A 20,252-nucleotide genomic window follows, 5' to 3' on the forward strand; every position below is an offset into this window, starting at 1 on the left:
TTAAATATGACCCCACTACTAAAGCCTGTAATTTTTTACAACAATATGCTGAACAATATGCATGTTAATTATAGCCTAAAGGGATTTTCCACCTTCATCCAGAAAAAATGTAGTGGTAGGGATCGCTCACTTCGTATCCTCACCGGTTCTCTGTTTCAGGATCATTTGTTAGCAGCTCCAGGCTAGCCTGAGGACTTTTTGTGTGACAATTATTGACACCGTGGATTTCCTGCCTTAGTAACCCACTGATCTACGCTCTACCAGACCCTGAGCAGCTATCGGTTGTTTATTATGTTATGTTTTTACAGGCATAACATTGCCACCCTGTAAATATAGAATAATTTATATATGTGTTCATTTCCTATACTGTAACTATATTGATATATATAGAAAATGCCAGCTCTTGCATACAAAATACTACCAGTTTTTAACCACTAGAGGGCATAAACCTTGTTTCTGCTTCATAAGCCCTGCTACTATTACTGGTAAAAGTTTCTACATCTATACATGTTCATACAGAATAACTGTTTATAAAATATAACAGGAACCCAGCAGTACAATTTTATCTGATCGTTAAACAGAGGTATCTGTTGCATCCATTTGCAAAAATATAGGTAGATGCACTGCCAAATCAACAAAGCTCTGCAAAGTCCTAAATCTGAAGTTTAGGTATGGATATTTTTGCATAGTTACATTGGTCCAGCTTGGATCATTGTAAGTATGTATGTGCTATACCTGGGGGCAGGGGCGTTGCTAGGTCTGCAAAAGATCTGGGGCTAGAGCCCATAGCAGCGGTCAAGAATCTTTTTTGCAGGCCCGTGGGGGGGGGGGGGGGGGCCACACCGGTGGTAAGCAATTTTTTCACGGACAAATTCTGGTGTTGGCATTTCAATCATCATGGCACCATGGTTGATATGGTGTCAGGGTGATTGAAGCGCATTGTTTCTATTGTTACATTCTGATATATAATGAAGTGGTTCAACTCACCATAATGCAGAATCAGTGGGAGCCCTGGGAGTGTCACTTGCCACATCTCCTACCACCAGATGCAGCTTGTCACTTGCCACCGTCGCCTGTCACCAGATGCAGCTTTTTAACTTGCCACTGTCACCTGCCACTATCTGTGGGTTGTCACTTGCCATGTTGCCTGCCACCAGATGTGGATTGTCACTTGCCACTTAACCTGCCACAATTTGCAGATTGCCACGTCACCTGCCATCATTTGCAGATTGTCACTTGCCACGTCACTTGTCACATCACCTGCCACCATTTGCGGATTGTCACTTGCCACGTCACCTGCCACCTTATGCGGATTGTCACTTGCCACATCGCCTGCCACCATTTGCAGACTGTCACTTGCCAAGTCACCTGCCACCATTAGCAGATTGTCACTTGCTACGTCAACCTGCCACTAGATGTGGGTTGTTACTTGCCAACTAATGTGGATTGTCACTGGCCATGCCAGCCAGTGCCACCAAATGTGCATTGTTGCTGCATTGGTGGCAGGCTGGCAGCACTGGTCCATTTAGTGAGGGCGGGAGAGTGGAGATGCAGGGCGGGCAGTGAGATGATGTAATCTCTCTTCTCCCCGCCGCACCACTGACATTGAAGAGGCCCGCTCTGTGAGGGCGGAAGAGCGCTGATGTGTGGCGGGCAGTGAGAGATTATGTCATCTCTCTGCTCCCCACCGCACATTGCTCCCACATTGAAGTGGCCCAGCTGTGAGGGCGGAAGAGTGGTGACATGGAGAGGGCAGAGAGATGATGTCATCTCTGCTCGTCCGCCCGCTCGTCTCTCTCCTCTCATCCACCTCTAATGCAGCCTGCCGCAGCTGTGACCCGCTGGTTAGGCAGGGACCCTGCGGCAAGAGACTCGGGGCTACATCCTCAATAGCCACCCCTGGCGACGCCTATGCCTGTGGGATCCCCCTGGAAGCTGGAAATCACTGTAGTAGGCACCCCTATTACAGTGATTGCTGCTGCCTTACAGGTCCAGTGCCTGCTGCTTACTGAACACCAGAGGGCACTCGTTTGGCACGGATGCCATTCTGGGAACACTTTGCATTTTTTCAGCCACCTGGCAAGTAACCTGGAGGCTAGAGGCGATCACTGTAGTAGTGATTCTACGGTAATTTCCAGCTTGCAAAAGGTATCCAATAGGTATAGGACACACATATTTACACTTGTCCAAGCTGGACTAATGTAACTATACAAAAATATCCATCCCTAAACTTCTGCTTTAACCAGGTGCGTGCCACCCACTGTACATATACAGCAGCAGGGCGGCGAACGCCAGTGACCCACTCCCACTGATCACATACAGGAGTCCGGCGGTGGGTACACTGACACCCGCCGTTAATTTAGTACACATGCGGAACAGCGGTCTGTCAATGTAAACAAGGCAGATTGCCGTTCTGTGAGGAGGGAAGGCATTGATCCTGTGTTCTTGCAAAGCAGGGACACAGATCTTTGCCTTGCCTTAGTAAAAATACCTCCCCCATAGTACACAATCACTGACTAGGAACACATTTAACCCTTTGATCGCCCCTGATGTTAACCCCTTCCCTGCCAGTTGTCATTAGTACAGTGACAGTGCATATTTTTTGATCACTGTATTAGTGTCACTGGTCCCCAAAAAGTGTCAAAAGTGTCTGTCCGATTTGTCTTCTGCAATATCGCAGCGCCGCTATAAGTTGCTGATCACCGCCATTACTAGTAAAAAAAATAAAATAAAAATATCCCCTAGTTTGTAGACACTACAACTTTTGCGCAAACCAATCAATATACGCTTATTGGGTATTTTTTTACCAAAAATATGTGACAGAATACATATTGGGCTAAATTTATGAAGAAATTCAATTTTGTACATTTTTTATTGGATGTTTTATAGAAGTAAAAAATATTATTGCCTTTTTCAAAACTGACGATTTTTGTTTGTTTATAGCGCAAAAAACAAAACAAAAAAAAAAAAAAAAACACGCAGAGTTGATCAAATACCACCAAAAGAAAGCTCTATTTGTGGGGGAAAAGGGCGTACATTTTATTTGGGTCCAGCATTGCATGACCATGCAACTTTCATATAAAGCAACAGTGCCGTATCGCAAAAAATGGCCTGGTCATGAAGAGGGTAAATCTGTCAGAGGGCAAGTGGTTAATGTATAAAAACATCAAGTTTTGGGATATAGTATGCCTGTCGATATCAGATGCTGGCACAAATATATATATATATATATACACACACACACACACACACACACACACACACACACACACACACACACATACATATACACACACACACACACACACACACACACTTTTCTCTTTCCCACTACTTCAGTCCATGACCACTTCCCTTTGATCCACCAAACCCTGAAGAAGGGAGAGTCTGAGCCTCCGAAACGTGTGGGTTTGTTTGTGGAATAAAGTTTAAGATGTACTGCTGATATTAGTGTGCTTCAGTAACTTTTTTATAGCCCAACTGCCCAGTTTGTTGTTATTTTACATAGAGGATCCATCAGGCATGTGTGACACCATCATTTGACTTTGCACTGTTTACAGTTGGATGAAACCTGGAAAATATTTAAACCACTTATGGACCGACCGCCGTCGTTATACATCGGCTGTTTGAAGAGGAATATCGTTATGGCAGCAGCTAGCTACCATAACCCCGGTATCCTCTTCTTCAGCGGGCGGTCTGCTTTCAGATAAAAGTGGTCTCTGCGGTGGATTCACCACAAGATCACTTTTGTCGGTGACGGGAGAGGGGCCCCCTCCCGCTGCGCTCCGGTGCCCTCCGCCGCTTACCGGAGCCGCCGGCAGAGGCGGAGGCGATCGCATCCTTCTCCCTGTTAGGTATGGAGATGAGTGAGGGGAATATGGCCCCCGTCCGTCTCCATACCATTGCAGAGCAGAAGCGACATCAAAACGTCACTTCCACCCATAGCTCTTAAAGCACCATTTCTTTATTTTTACTTTTTTTCAAATGACATTTAATTTTTTTTTTTTTTATTGCATTTTAGTGTAAATATGAGATCTGGGGTCTTTTTGACTTCAGATCTCATATTTAAGGAGGTCCTGTCATGCTTTTTTCGATTACAAGGGATGTAATAGGAATAAAATTGACAATTTTTTAAAAGAACAGTAAAAAATGTATAATAAAAAGGTAAAATTAAAAAAATGTAAATGCGCCCCGTCGAGCTCGTGTGCAGAAGCCAACACATACGTGAGAAGCGCCCGCATATGAAAACGGTGTTCAAATCACACATGTGAGGTATCGCCGCGATCGTTAGAGCGAGAGCAATAATTCCAGCCCTAGAACTTCTCTACCTCAAAATGCGCTACCTGTAGAATTTTTTTAAATGATGCATATGGAGATTTTGAAGGGTAAAAGTTTGTCGCCATTCCACGAGCGGGCGCAACATGTTGGGTATCAATTTACTCGGCGCCATTTTATTCTCTAGAGTGTTTTTATATATAAAAATAAAATATTATAATATACAAGTTTGGGGGTTCTAAGTAATTTTCTAGCAAAAAAAAAAAAAAAAAAAAAGATTTTAACTTGTAAACAAGTTTGAAAAGTAGGCACGGTCTTAAAGTGGTTAAAATATAACAATCTCAAACACGCAAAAAAAAAAAAAACCATAAAATATATCCATGCTTTACCACAAAGTAAAAAAGTGTGAATATAGCCTAAGGATCAGAGTCAACTCATAGTATTGCGGTACGGTAACACGCATTGCATTAAAATGTAGTTGAAAGAATCCACGCTCCTTAACAGCCCATATACGGAATCAAGATAGAAAGTGGCCTCAGCCTAGGTCCCTCACAGGCCACATCCCCTGACACATTTCACCCCACCCACAGGGGTTGGTCATATCTCTATGACTAAGCCCTGTGGGCAGGGCGAAACGCATCAGTAGGCGTGACCTGGGAGGAGTCTAGGTTGTGGCCACTTTCTATCCCAATTCAGTACACAGGCTGTTAAGGAGTGCAGAATCTTTCTACTACACTTTGTATATGAGGCTTAGGTGGACACCATAGACACCGGCACCTAAGTGTAGTGAGTAAGTGGAACAGACTGAAAGCCACTTAGAGCGGCTCATCAAGTACACAGATGGGGGTCACCATGCGTTGCATTAAAGCTGAACTTTGAGTAAAATAGAAACCCCTACACTGGAGCTCCCCCCTGAATTGCAAGGGTTACATGCAAATTTTTGTCCAGAGTACTATTAACCCCTCTGTGCCGGTAGGAGACACCCCTTCAAGGGGAGCCTAACAACGAGGCTTCCTGATCATATGACTGTCACAGTGGCCATGTGATTGGAGCCCAGCCTACCAATCATAAGCTGTTACTGGAATCTGTTAGTAACAGTGAGGTCACAGTGCGGACACACACAATTGGTAAGAGTGCTCTGAGCACAAAATAGGGATTCCAGGTGTACACATAAGTGGCAACTCAGCATTTAAAGTGTTACTAAACCCACAACAGTCAAATCAGCCTGTATATGCAGTAAAGCATGCTTGTTATACTCACTGTGAAACCAAAGGGGTTAATCTCCCACACTGTGTAAAAAGGCTGTTTGATCCAGTCTTCTCTGATCCTCCCCTTTTACTGTTCCCAATCCATCTCCTGACAGTACAGAGCCTTAGGGGCACTCTGCACATGCTCAGTTTGCTGTGATCTGCTAGAGAGTTTTTTCCTTTTTTTTGGGAGGGTGCACATGATCGACACATTGCCAATCAGCACTCAGGGGTCATGCAGCCTCATAGGACAGTCAGAGGAGAAGGAAAGCTTCTCCTACCAGCTTTAACCAGACACTAGATAGAAGTCACAAGAGTGCTATATACTGCTGATGAGAACAAGTATTTAACAGTTTATATTTACTAAAATAATTGCATTTCCATGTTCTGTGTACTGTGGGAGACCAGATATAGTGAATGCAGGGTCCTGGGTTTAGTAACACTTATGCCGCGTACACACGAGCGGACTTTACGGCATACTTTGTCCGGCGGACTTTACGAAGGACCTTCCGAATGAACGGACTTGCCTACACACGATCAACCAAAGACCGACAGATTCGTACATGATGACTTACGACCAGACTAAAACAAGGAAGTTCATAGCCAATAGCTGCCCTAGCGTGGGTTTTTGTCCGTCGGACTAGCATACAGACGAGCGGACTTTTCGGCCGGACTCGAGTCCGTCGGATAGATTTGAAACATGTTTCAAATCTAAGTCTGTCAAACTTTTGAGAAAACAAAGTCCGCTGGAGCCCACACACGATTGAATTGTCCGACAAAATCCGGTACGCCGGACCAAGTATGCCGTAAAGTCCGATCGTGTGTACGTGGCATAAGTCTACCACTGTGCTACCTTATATACTATACAGTATTTATTCAGCCAACAGAAATGGGCATTTTTACTTGCCTTATTTCTCTCTCTTGCAGGCTTCCTCCCCTCTGCGCACCTGGTACACAAAGCCACTTCTCTTTGGTGGTCCATTGGTCACAGGCACTCTGACATCATCACACACAATGCAGGTCCAAGCCTCCATTGTAAAAGAGGATGCCAAGGGTTTGCCAGCAACCCAGAGCATCAAGGGGATGACAAAAGTGTCATTTGCCAGGGGATTGTAGGATACGGCAAGACCCAAAAGCAAACATATTGCAGCTTACCAATTCTTAGATGGGATGGCTGCATTAATTTTCTTTTTTAGACTTTTTTTCTTCTGTCTTATCTGGTGATCCAGCCAACACATCTGTTTTCCACAGCACAAACTCCCCCGCAGAATGCATCGGTTTACATGGATGAGACAAACCACTTAACACTGGCAGGGGTGAATAAAATGATCAGTTTTTATTTATTCATGTAAAACCTTTATCCCGAAAGGAAAAAAAAAAAAAAACGGTTTGCTGTAACTGATTATGAAGTGAGAACTGGAGATTGGCTTCAATTAGTTAGTGGTTCTTAAGCCAGCCATAGATGGATCGAAAAGAAAATCACATCATCTATGGCTTTCCTAAAACTGCTAATACATTTAACACCCCTCCCCCCAGATTGACAATGCTGCTGTTCCTCCTGTGTTCATTCCTCCAGAGTTGTGTCTCACTAATACAGGAGGCGTGTTTCTGGGCGGATCACCAGATGAAAACAGAGAAAAAAGCCAAAGAAGAGAAAACTGATGCAGCCACCACATCTGATTGGCAAGCTGCAATATATTACAATTTTTTGGTTTTGGGTTTAATACCGCTTTTTAGTGATATCCTAGAGAAAAATAAGCATTTAGTCCTTGCAGTGCAGAAAGAACCCCACTGTAGTGGTACCTTTGTAATATCCTCAGGTTCAGTTTTAACCTTTCCGCTGCCAGGTCTATACACCCTTACAGACCTGACAGCGAACAGGTGGGGGGGGGATTTCACACACAATCCAATGGCTGCAGCCACCGAGATTATGTGTGGAACTGACAGGCAGACTCCTGCTTGTCAGGTGAAAGCAGACGCTTGATTGCTCACACACACCCTGGTACCAGTGCGTCACCTCGCCCCGCCATGCTGTCCGGGCTTTGCTTGCCTATCTGCCGGCCCAGGAGCGACATGGCGGATGCCGGCGGCTGGAGGGGAAGGAGAAGAGCAGACACATGGTCGCTCTCCTCTCATTGTTGAAACCCTGAAAGCAAACTCTATGATGTCACTTCAGGGTCAGAATGTGTCCCCGGCTAGCTTAGCCGGTGTTAAGTCAGATTAGGCGACCCGTCAGAATTTGTAAAGGAAGTGATGGTTCCGTCGCCGCCATCTTGCTACACCCCACAATCGACCACAATAAGGATACAGCCTGAGAAGGTGGCAAGCTATGTATGAATGTGAGTTAGGGACCTTAGATTGTAAGCTCCTTGAGGGTAGGGACTGATATGAATGTACAATGTATATGTAAAGCGCTGCGTAAATTGACGACGCTATATAAGTACCTGAAATAAATAAAATAAATAAATAAGCGGACATCTTGTTACACCCGTCTTGCATTTTACACTTATTTTTACCAGTAAACTGAGCTTATGTAGTGAAATTCAGTATTTTCAAATCCTTCAGACTGTTTTTATGTTGATTTTTCAACGCAGTGGTGTTCTGTCAGATTAGCAAACCTGTGAGATCAGCAGGTTTGCCGCTGCTTTTAAAATTCAACATAAACAGTCAGACGGATTTTTAAATACTTTATTTTACTATATAAGCTCAGTTTACTGTTAAAAATAAGTGTGCAATGCATGTGATGAAGAATAAAAGGTAAGTAAGAAAAAAAAAATTACTTTGCAAAAAAATAAAGTTACACCCAAGCAAATAAAATCCCCCCCTCCATCCCCCCCAAAAAAGGTTGAGGGCCCCCACCCCACATATACACACGTACAAACGTAATATCATGCGCCGGGGACGCCTATGCGTGAAAACATTGATTGCGATACACATGTTACATATCGCTGCGCACAACGGAGTGAGAGCAATAATTCTAACAAAAGACCTCCTCCGTAACATTAAACTGATACCTATAGGGGGCTTTTGAAGCATCGTCTATAGAATATATAGGGTACTGAAGTTTATTGCCATTTCATGGATGCACACAAGTTTGAAATGTTGAGTATCTATTTACTCGGTGCAACCTCGTCTTTTATATTTTACCAAAAATCTGGGTAGTTTATTGCGTTGGTTTGCTCCAAAATTCCCTTTAGCGTATTTTTTACTGAAATTTTGCGTTTCCTAGACCTTTGCATTGGCAGATTGGAACTACCACTATTTTATTCTCAAGGGTGTCTGCTTTCAGAAAATGTATAACATTTAGGGGTTTTGCGTAAGCTTCAGACCTAAAATGATTTTTTTTAACATGTGTGCAAAAAAAACCCCACAAAAACAGCTTTGGCAGCTAAAAGGTTTAAAGCTGGGTTCATACTTGTGCAAGGTGTCAGCGCGTGCAAGTTGCTGCATGTTTTTACACACGGTATTGTGTACTGTGGTAGGGCAACCAATTTGCTAAAATGCATCTAAATCACATTCATGTTCCTATTCATTGTGCCACATGATTTCTCATGTAGTTTGGCAAGATGCTTTGGGGTGCTTTTAACAGACAATGGCACCAAAGTATGATTGGGAAAAAAAAATATGTGATTTTGGTAGCCTTCCTGCATTGCACAAGTGTGAATGCAGTCTATGGTAGCCCATTCATTTGAATAGGTTGCCAACACACTGAAAACTGGATATGCACTATAATTTTCTGATGCAGCACATCACAAAACAGTGTTATGGGTTACAGCCTATTCAAACCTAGATGATACTGTCACAGATCAGCTGTGGAGCTGATCTGTGTCTGACTAGTTACATATGTTTTTTACCTTTTGCTGCTATAGGTCTGCTGGCACCTGTGGTTCCACAAGCTTGTGCTCTGCTCTTGCTGCACTGACTTAGCAGCTTTGGGTGTCGCTGGCTTCACCTGATGGTTAATATACCTCCCCCTTCTTGTTACTTCCTGTCCAGCCTCCCATGTGTCTCCTTATTTAAAGGGGTTGTAAAGGTAAGTGTTTTTTCACCTTAATGTATCCTATGCATTAAGGTGAAAAAACACCTGGAAGTGACCGCCCCCCCCAGCCCCCCGTTTTACTTACCTGAACCCTCAAACTTGTCCCACGGGGACGCTCCATCTCTTGGCTAGGGGGTTCCCGGCTGTTGATTGGATAGATTGATAGCAGCGCAGCCATTGGCTCCCGCTGCTGTCAATCAAATCCAATGACGCGGCCACCGGGGGGGGGGGGTGAGTCCTGCATTCGGTGTCTATGGACGCCGAATGCTGGACTCGGGAGCGCGCCCGCAAGGTAATCCCCCGGGAGATCGCTTCTCCCAGGGGGTTATCTAATGCTGGGAGGAGCCGAGAGAGCCGCCGAGGGACCCCAGAAGAGCAGGTTCGGGGCCACTCTGTGCAAAATGAGCTGCACAGTGGAGGTAAGTATGACATGTTTGTTATTTAAAAAAGGAACCTTTTAGTTTCACTTTAAATTCCACTCAGACCAGTTTCTGGTTGCTTGAAAAACACTTGTTCCTGAGCCCCTTCTGTGCAAGCATTCCTAACCTTACTTCTCATGGACTGATCTCTTGTGTACTGTCTTCGCTAGTTCTCCTGATTTAGTTTGTCGGCTGCCTGCTCTAACCATGGCTCGTTATCTGGCTCTCCCTTTGTTCCATCCATCCGTGCCTGCACTGTCTCTTTGGGTGCTCTCCTCATGAGCAGGGAGAACCTGGGGTCAGCACGCAGCTAAGTCCAAACTCCAGTGAGGGGGTCCCTGGCAGAAAAACCAGCTTGCCCTTAGATTACACGCCCTGGGGGATCCCGTGTCACCTGCTCGCCTGTGGGCGCACACCATTAGCACCGTAACAGTTTGCTCAAGCCATGAGCTCCTCGGAGAGTCCGTCATCGGCCAAAGACCAAATGCACCACCTAGCTCAGAGACTTAACTCCCAGCAAGCAAATCAAGAGCAAATAATGCTGTTTCTACAGGATCTTACCTCCCGCCTGGATCGTCTGCAAGCCGCTGTAACCTTGCCTTCTATAACCCCTGCTTCTGCTTCATCGGCTCCTGCATTACCTGCAACACCTGGCAATTCCTGCCTCCGTTTGCCACCACCACCTCGTTTTTCTGGTGACCCTAAAGCTGGATATACACTATAAAATTTTCTGTTTTTTTTTTACTTCAGACTTCCCAAAACCATATAATATGAGGTCAAACCTTAAGAGTTTCAATTTGCATGCAATCAGGCAGGCCCTTGCACTACATGGTTTTGGTAAATCTAAAGGAAATCAGACAACAAAAGTTGTATAGTGTGTATGGAGTCTTAAGGCCCGTACACACGCTTTGATTTTCAGACGTCAATTGTGTTGCGATGACCGATCCTCCTGCAAATCTTACCGTTAGTACTGTGCTTTCGACAGCCAATTTCACTTTTTCGTCTGACAAAAGCTGGATGTGCAGACTATAAAATTTTTGTCGGAATTGAACTCGACGTCTGATTTTCGTTTCATTAGTGTGGTTTTTGTAAGAAAAAAATCATAAGAGCAAGACTACGCATGCTCAGAAATGAAAGAATACATACAAAACTTTTCAACACGTTATGTCACTTCTGATTTTGTATTCTGTCAAACGAAAATTCTCGTATTGTTAGTAACCTCTTCACTTTCGACATGAGACTAGCATGCCACAAAAATCGGATGTTCTGTCGTCCCAAAATCAAAGCCTGTGTACGAGGCTTTAGGCTTGTCGTGGCTTCATTAATCAGGGTTCCATCCACTTTGAACTTTCCAGCCACCATTTTCCAACAGATTGCACCAAAGTGGCATATATAATTTCCCTCCTTTCTGGTGATGCCCTAGTTTGGGCCTCCCCACTCTGGGAATGACACGATCCTATCACCTCCAACCTCCAGACATTTTTGGATGTATTCCGGAAAACTTTCCATGAACCCGGCAGAGCGTCTTCTGCTCATCGGGCCCTCCTTCATCTTCATCAGCAAGGAATGACAGTTGGCCAATACGCAGTTCAATTTATGTAGGCTGGCTACTGAACTCACTTGGAATAATGAGGCTCTTACTGCTACCTTCTGGGAGGACCTATCTGAGCGTGTAAAGGATGAACTCGCTGGACGCACCATTCCTGCCACGCTTGATGATTTGATTGCATTGAGCATTTAAATAAACATTCGCTTCCAGGAGCAGGCCCTGGAAAGATCCAGATCTAATCGTCCTCCTTCTGGCCGTCCTCCACAGGTTTTCCAAAAACGTATGGAACTCTCTCTGTCCCCAACCTCTCAAACCTTGCAAAAACCTATGCAGCTTGGGTGAACTCGCCTCACTGCAGAGGAACACACCTGTCGCATGGGTTTGGGCTTTTGCCTTTACTGTGGCAGCAAAGGACATGTTTTGAACTCCTGTCCAGTTCGTCCAGGAAACTTCAGGGTCTAGGTCACTCTGAGGAAGGTGATCTAGATTGATCCTTTAATTCTGTCAGCTTCCCTCGTTTCACCCTACCCGTGTCTATCCATTGAGCTCAAAATGCTTATCAACTCTCTGTATATGTGGACTCTGGAGCAGCCGGGAATTTCATTGAGCAATCTTTGGCCTCGGAGTTGGGCATTTCTTTTGTTGCCCTGACTATACCCCTCTGTGACCGCAGTAGATGGCTCTTTCTTGCCAATTGGCCCCATCCGGTTTAAAACCCCTCCTATTGCGTTACACATTGGGGTTTTGCATGATAAGGAAATTTTGTTCCTAATTCTGCCTAAATCTTCCAGTGCCATCATTCTGGGCTTCCCATGGTTGCAGAAATACTCACTGCATCTAGATTGGAACTCTGGACAAGTATTGGCTTGGGGGCCTTAGTGTCATGAATGATGTGTGTCCAGGGTACTTCCACCTCTTTCCGTCCCTCTGGCTGAAACCTCCACAACTCCCATTTTGCCTTCCCAATATCAGTCCTTCCATGATGTTTTTTGCAAAGATTCCGCTGATCGCCTTCCTCCTCACAGAGATTGACTGCTCCCTTGATCTGTTACCAGGAACCTCTCCTCCCCGAAGCCGAGTCTACCCTCTACCTGCACCGTGAAGAACCGATACCCTCTCCCTTTAATTTCAGAACTCTTTGACAGACTGTGGGTTCTCATGTTTTCACTAAATTGGAACTTAGAGGGGTCTACAATTTTAATAAGAATCCGTGAAGGAGGCGAGTGGAAGACTGACTTTAACACCAGGGACGGCCATTATGAATATCTTGTGATGCCCTTTGGCCTATGTAATGCCCCAGCGGTCTTTCAAAACTTGGTTAATGAAATCTTCCATGACCCTTTGTATGTCTGTCATTGTATATCTGGATGATATTCTTCTTTTCTCTCCAGACTTGCATACCCATCGTCTCTATGTGAAAGCTGTGCTGCAGCGACTGCGAGTCAATTGTCTCTATGCTAAGTTGAAGTGCCTATTTGAACAAACACAAGTTCCATTCTTGGGCTACATAATCACATATCAGGGCCTCCTCATGGATCCAGTCAAACTTCGGGCCATCTCTGAGTGGCCTCAGCCCTCTGGTCTTAAAGCCACCCAACGCTTTTTGGGCTAGACCAATTATTATCGCCAATTCATTCAGAACTTTTGCAGTTTGGTGGCACCTATTACATCTCTTATCCGTAAGGGTGTCAATGCCATGCCAACAAACTCAAGGCAGCCTTCCCCTCTGCCCCAATTACCCTATGTCCGGACAACCTTTTTCTATGGAGGTTGATGCCTCCTCAGTAGGAGACGGTGCCGTCCTACTGCAAGCTCAGAAGGGCAAGTCTCAGCCTTGCACATTCTTTTCCAAGACGTTTTCGGATGCAGAAAAGAACTATACCATTGGGGACCGTGAGCTACTGACTATTAAACTAGTTCTTCAAGAATGGCAACCTCTACTAGAGGGCTCCCCACTATCTATACTGATCATAAAAATCTGCAAAATTTACAGTCTGCAAAACGCTTGAACCCACGACAAGCTCGCTGGGCTATCTTTTTCGCCCAGTTCAACTTCAAGGTTATCTTTCATCCTGGTGCCAAAAATGTTCATGCCGATGCCTTGTCTAGGTCGTTCGATGTCAACGATTCTGAGAATTGCCTAGATCCTGGCCCCATCATTCCTTTGCACCAAATTCTAGCCACTACTCAGCTCCTGCCTACACAGCTTCCTCCAGGTAAAACATTTGTGGTGCCCACACTTTGTCCCAAACTCCTTGCATGGGCACATGACTCCGAGTTTTCTGGACATCCTGGTATACATTGTACCTGTGACCTTCTTCAGCGCCACTACTGGTGGCCCGCTCTTCGTAAGGACGTCAAAGAGTACGTTCAAGCTTGTACAGTTTGTGTACTATCCAAGTCTTCCACGTCAACCCCAGCTGGGCTGCTTCTACCCTTACCAGTTGCCGATATACCTTGGTGTTGTATTTCCACCGATTTTATCTCAGATCTGCCCCCCTCAGCAGGTTCTAAAGACATCTGGGTAGTGGTGGATCGGTTCTCCAAAATGTGTCACTTGATTCCTCTCCCAGGTCTACCTACCGCTATCAGTCTTGCCATGACTTTCATCAAGGAGATATTTTGTCTCCATGGGATGCCTTCACACATTGTCTTCCACAGGGAAGTTCAATTTACAGCTCGGTTTTGGAGAGCCTTGGCCAGCTTCTTTGGGATTAAATTGGATTTTTCATCTGCCTTTCATCGCCAGACCAATGGGCAAACAGAATGTGTCAATCAAAATGTAGAATGTTATCTCTGTGCCTTCATCTCAGTCCACCAAGATGACTGGGAGGACCTTTTGCACTGGGCAGAGTTTGCCTTAAACCACCACTCCAATGCCAGTACTGGAAAATCTCCCTTCTTCACTGTTTACAGTCAGCATCCATCCGTTCCCTTTCCTGTTCCTATCTCTTCTCTCCTACCAGCAGCAGCTGAAACCCAAAGGACCCTCAACTCAATTTGGATAGAGGTTTCTAAGAATCTTTATCAGACTGCTTCCAGGCATAAAACGGCAACAGATCGTCATCGTCGTCCTGGTCCTAAGTCCTAGAGAGTTTGGCTCTCTACCAAGCACATCGGACTCCGGGTGCCCTCAATGAAATTTGCCCCTCGCTTCATTGGTCCCTTTCCAATTCTCCATCAGATCAATCCAGTTGCTTTCAAGCTCCGCCTGCCCTCTCATCTCAGGATCCCCAATGCCTTCCATGACTCCCTGCTCAGGCCACTGAGCCTCAATCGCTTCTCTCGCCCCTTTCTCACCCCGCTCCTGTTGCAGATACTATGGATCAGTATGGGATTAAAGAAATATTGGACTCCAAATACTCCATGCGGAGGTTACTCTATCTGATTGGAAGAGCTACAGCCCAGAGGAGAGGTCTTCCCGATTAAATTCCCGGGATTTTGCTGGAAATTCGGGAATGTTTTAGGCAAAAACAGCTGGCAGGCTACAAAAGGAAGGCCGCCACCGCGAGGTCTATTTCCCTGTGTGTTCAGTGGAGAGGTGAGGGGCAGCCAATCCGCTTCTCTCTTCAGTGTACAAGTAGACAATTCTCTTGTACACTGAAGCCGCTTCGATGGGAGGCACCTCCCCTCTCCACTGCACACATGAGAAAGCCAGAAACTGTAGCTGCCGCTGCTGGGGACAGACACAGGAAGGAGGGCTTCGCTGCGCAGCTGGGGACACTGATTTAAGGAGGGGCTCCGCTGCTGGGGACACCATATGTAAGGAGGGGCTCCGCAGCTGGGGACACCAGATGTAAGGAGGGGCTCCGCTGCCGGGGACACCAGATGTAAGGAGGGGCTCAACTGCTGGGGACACTGATGTAAGGAGGGGCTCCGCTGCTGGGAACACTGATGTAAGGAGGGCTCCGCTGCTGGGGATACCAGATGTAAGGAGGGGCCCCTGCTGCTGGGGACACTGATGTAAGGAGGGGCTCTGCTGGGGGCACCTGATGTAAAGTGGGGCTTCGCTGCTGGGGACACTGATGTAAGGAGGGGCTCTGCTGGGGGCACCTGATGTAAAGTGGGGCTCCGCTGCTGGGGACACTGATGTAAGGAGGGGCTCTGCTGGGGGCACCTGATGTAAAGTGGGGCTCCGCTGCTGGGGACATTGATGTAAGGACAGACTTTGCTGGGAGCACCTGATGTAAGGACGGACTCCGCTGGGGGCACCTGATGTAAGAACGGACTCCGCTGGGGGCACCTGATGTAAGAACGGACTCCGCTGGGGGCACCTGATGTAAGGACAGACTCTGCTGGGGGCACCTGATGTAAGCACGGACTCCGCTGGGGGGCACCTGATGTTAGGACGGACTCTGCTGGGGGCACCCGATGTAAGGAAGGACTCCGCTGGGGGCACCTGATGTAAGAATGGACTCTGCTGGGGGCACCTGATGTAAGGGGGAACTCCGCTGGGGGCACCTGATGGCATCTGGTGGCAGGCGAACTGGCAAGTGACACACTCAGGGCTCCCACTGATTCTGCATTATGGTGAGTTGAATGATTTCATTTTATATTACAATGTAATAATAGAAATAATGCACTTCAATCATCCTGACACAATAACAACCATTGTGCCGGGATGATTGAAGCTCTAACAACAGGTGTTTGGAGTATCTTTATCTGCTGATTGTTAATCTTTCTGGAATACACATATTTCTATTGTGGTGTAGGATCTGGGCCTACTGTCCCTCCACCTCTCTCTCTCTCCCTTTCCCTCTCTCCCTCTCTTTATCCCTCCATCCCTCGTTCATCTCAGATTCTAATCACACCCCTTTGAGCCACGCCCAATATTTCGCTTAAACCCTGCCCATTTTTCGCCGCAGCGTGCTTCGCACCTCGCATTTTCCTTTCCCCACTATGGCACGCCTTCGAACCAATGCCCCACCCCCTAATTATTATACGACATAGTTGGCAACTATGCATGCTTGGTGACCAATTTTCATTGGAAATTTCCCTCCAAGCCAGCCCCTAGACATGTGGGGGGACCTTGTAAGCAGGAGGGCGGGTACTGTCACAGATCCGCTGCGGAGCGGATCCGTGTCTGACTGATTGCATACTTTTTTTTACCTTTTGCTGCTGTATGGTCTGCTGGCACCTGTGGTTCCACAAGCTTGTGCTCTGCTCTTGCTGCACTGACTTATAGCAGCTATGGGTGTCGCCGGCTTCACCTGATGGTTAATATACCTCCCTTCTTGCTACTTCTTGTCCAACCCCATGTGTCTCCCTATTTAAATTCCACTCAAACCAGTTTCTGGTTGCTTGAGCAACACTTGTTCCCGAGCCCCTTCTGTGCAATCATTCTTTAGCTGACTTCTCATGGACTGATCTATTGTGTTCCCACTCGGCTAGTTCTCCTGATTTCGTTTGTCGGCTGCCCGCCCTGACCTTGGCTCGTTATCCGGCTCCCCGTTTGCTCCATCCATCCATCTGTGCCTGCACTGTGTCTTCGGATACTCTCCTCGCGAGCAGGGAGAACCTGGGGGTCATGATCAGGGGACAGCACGCAGCTAAGTCCAAACTCCCGTGAGGGGGTCCCTGGCAGAATACCAGCTGGCCCTTAGATTCCACGCCCTGGGGGATCCCGTGTCACCTGCTCGCCAGTGGGTGCGCACCATTAGGGTCCTTTCACACTGGGGCGGTTTGCAGGCGCTATTGCGCTAATAATAGCGCCTGCAAACCGACCCGAAAGTGCCGCTGCTTTAATTCCAGTGTGAAAGCCCCGAGGGCTTTCACACTGGAGCGGTGCGCTGGCAGGACAGGAGAAAAAGTCCTGCCAGCAGCATCTTCTGAGCGGTGAAGGAGCGGAGTGTATACCGCTCCTTCACCGCTCCTGCCCATTGAAATCACTGGGACGGCGCGGCTATACCGCCGGCAAAGCGCCTCTGCAGAGGCGCTTTGCGGTGGTTTTAATCCCTTCTCGGCCGCTAGCAGGGGTGTAAAACCGTCCCACTAGCGGCCCAATACCGACGGTAAAGCGCCGCTTACAATAGCGGCCGGCGCTTTACCGCCGACAACGCCCCCGCCCCAGTGTGAAAGGGGCCTAAGCACCGTGACAGGTACATTGCGGTGCGTTTAGTGCTAGTTTAATATGCATATTATGTCATGCATTAAGCCAGCCAGTTAGTTTGAGTGAAATCTGCATAAAAGGTAGGAGCGCCAGACCGAAAGATAAGAGTCCAAATTCATGTATTGGTATTGTACTATAAAAACAACCGACACGTTTCAGGGGTCAAAGGAACGCCCCCTTTTTCAGGGCTACAACAGAACATAATATAATGAAAATGTAATTGTGACTGATAAAATTCGAGTCGAAAACATAACGTTCTGTTGATTGAAAAACTAAAACGACGCATATAATTGTGCCCTCATTGTTTCATGCTTCCAAACAAAATCCGACATGTTTGTTTAAGCACTGCAGCATGGAAATTGCATGTCGCAGCTGGCACACTAATGATGCAAAAAACAAACAACCAAGAATTTTCGTTCAGTTTTCATTTTGTCTATGGCCTGCTTAATAATCACAGAACTTTACAGATAACATACCTATACATATGTGTACATATACGTGCATCCAAAAATACATACATACACATGTTTACATGGCGTTAGTTTGAATTGGCTGTCAATGCACCACAAAGGACCAAAAATCACTAGGTCATTTATTTAGAATGGCACCTCAATGCACCAGCTCTGCAAAAAATAAAAATAAGCCCTACTTTGTTATGCATTCTGCAAGACACATAATAATGCAGCTCTATATTCATTAATACATTATTGTTTTTTTTTTTTTTTTTTCTTAATGCAAGCAGTTAAGTACATAAATTTGACCTGATAGACTCTTGCAGTTCTTTAACAGCAGAGGTGGAGTGTGAGAGGAAGAAGCAGCACAAGGAGCTAATCAATTCATATGCTGACAGAAGCATGCTGATAGGAGGAGAGAGCATAGTAACAGAGAGGTGAGCTCATCACTGTTCTGCTGCTTCTTTCGCTGTCCAGTTTGACTTAGAGGAAGTGGGTTGAATGATGTTCGTTATCAGACTGAGGACATCTAGTGGTGGAAAAGAAATACTGCAGGGGAAATCTTGATTGAAGGTGAATATTGCAGCTAAAGCTGTTTTTTTTGTTTAATCTTATAACCTCTTGCTGCCCGTGTAATCCATATCTGTGGTGGAAAAGAGGGTGGGCTTTAACGCCTGCACGCCGCACATATGCGTTCATGGGCGACAGAGCTTTCTGTGCTGAGTCCCTGCTCACTGCCTCCTCCCAGCACAGTGACTCTTGGACCGTACTAATGATTGGGTGTCAGTGGGATGGGCTCCCAATCATTTGACAACTATGACAGTCAGTGATCACAAAATTGGATGAGCCTTCCCTCTCTCCCGGTGTACAGACCCTATTAAAGGGACGCCGGGGCAGGATGTGAAGGGATTAATACAGGAATATACAAGGAGGTTGACTGCACTCCAATTGGCAGGAAATTCAACAAAGTTTGCTAAAAATCCAAAGTAAAAAATATTACAGCTCAAACAGGCAGGGAACACGATGTTAACGCGTTTCATGTAACAGGAGCTTAGTCATATGTTATGACTAAGCTCCTATTTCGTGAAACGCATTAGCATCTTGTTCCCTGCCAGTTCAAGCTGTGATGTTTTTACTATGGATTCATATTTATGGAGTATCTGATGGCTACAAACTGGATCTGCACCCGATTGTATGGTTTTGGGGCAATTTAGGGTGGACTTACCTGGAGAAGTGTGTTTTTTGCTATTTATTGGGAAGGGATTAATAGACTATTCATTTTTATCTTGTTAGTTTTGGCTGGAGTTCTGCTTTAATGTGTGTTAAAGAGGAGCTCCAGGCTCTCCCATAAAAATCAAAAGTCAGCAGCTACAAATACTGTAGCTGCTGACTTTTAATATAAGGATACTTACCTGTCCAGGGATCCAGCGATGTCCTCACCCAAGCCAAATCTTCAATCGGCTTCAGGTGCAGACTCTGGCATCGTAAGTACTTTAAAAATATACGTTTTATTCAATTACGTAGGAATGGTTTAAAAACCATAAATACAATACATCCGCGTCCAATTGTGTAAAAAAGGAACACGCCCTTGTGGTGTTAAATTGCTTTTTCCACGCTTATATTCTACATGTTTCGCCGTAAGGCTTCTTCGGGAAAAACGTGGAATCTCATCTACTAGACAAGTAACCATATATATCAGATAAATACTGTTCATTCACAGAGAATGAAGTAACAGTATTTATCTGAGTGCTGGGTGTCTAGTGCGCCCCTGTGCCTTTAAGGAGAGATGGGCTCCCTCCAGGCTCACTTGCCCTCTGCCTATCCATTATAATGCATGTGCTTCTTCTATGGAGGCTCTCAAAATTTGGAGTCAGGACTGCAGATAATACTAGGGTACCGTGAAGTGGCTCTGCAGCTTACACGTGTATTTGCAAATGTGTGCAAACTGAATCCCTGTTTTTAACGCATACTGTTATGCCGCGTACACACCATCGGTTTTGCCGTCGGAATAGACTCCGAAGGTTTCTCCGACGGAACTCCGACGAAATTCCGCTCAAGCGGTCTTGCATACACACGGTCACACCAAAGTCCGACCGTCCAGAACGATGTGACGTACAACACGTACGACGGTACTAGAAAAAGGAAGTTCAATAGCCAATAGC

At 46.0% G+C, this 20,252-nt stretch overlaps 1 protein-coding gene across 1 annotated transcript in view; it reads right to left on the reverse strand.

Moving 5' to 3' along the window:
- LOC141110693 (DNA-directed RNA polymerases I, II, and III subunit RPABC5-like) overlaps nucleotides 1-9,502 on the reverse strand; it is a 61,474-nt gene extending 51,972 nt beyond the window's left edge. The window contains exon 1 of the mRNA XM_073602194.1: nucleotides 9,377-9,502. The gene's annotated coding sequence lies outside the window, so the exon portion shown is untranslated. The remainder of the gene's footprint in view (nucleotides 1-9,376) is intronic.
- Nucleotides 9,503-20,252: the final 10,750 nt, after the last annotated feature.

This window comes from Aquarana catesbeiana, linkage group LG10, assembly GCF_042186555.1.
Source record: "Aquarana catesbeiana isolate 2022-GZ linkage group LG10, ASM4218655v1, whole genome shotgun sequence".
In the NCBI taxonomy this organism is placed as follows: domain Eukaryota; kingdom Metazoa; phylum Chordata; class Amphibia; order Anura; family Ranidae; genus Aquarana; species Aquarana catesbeiana.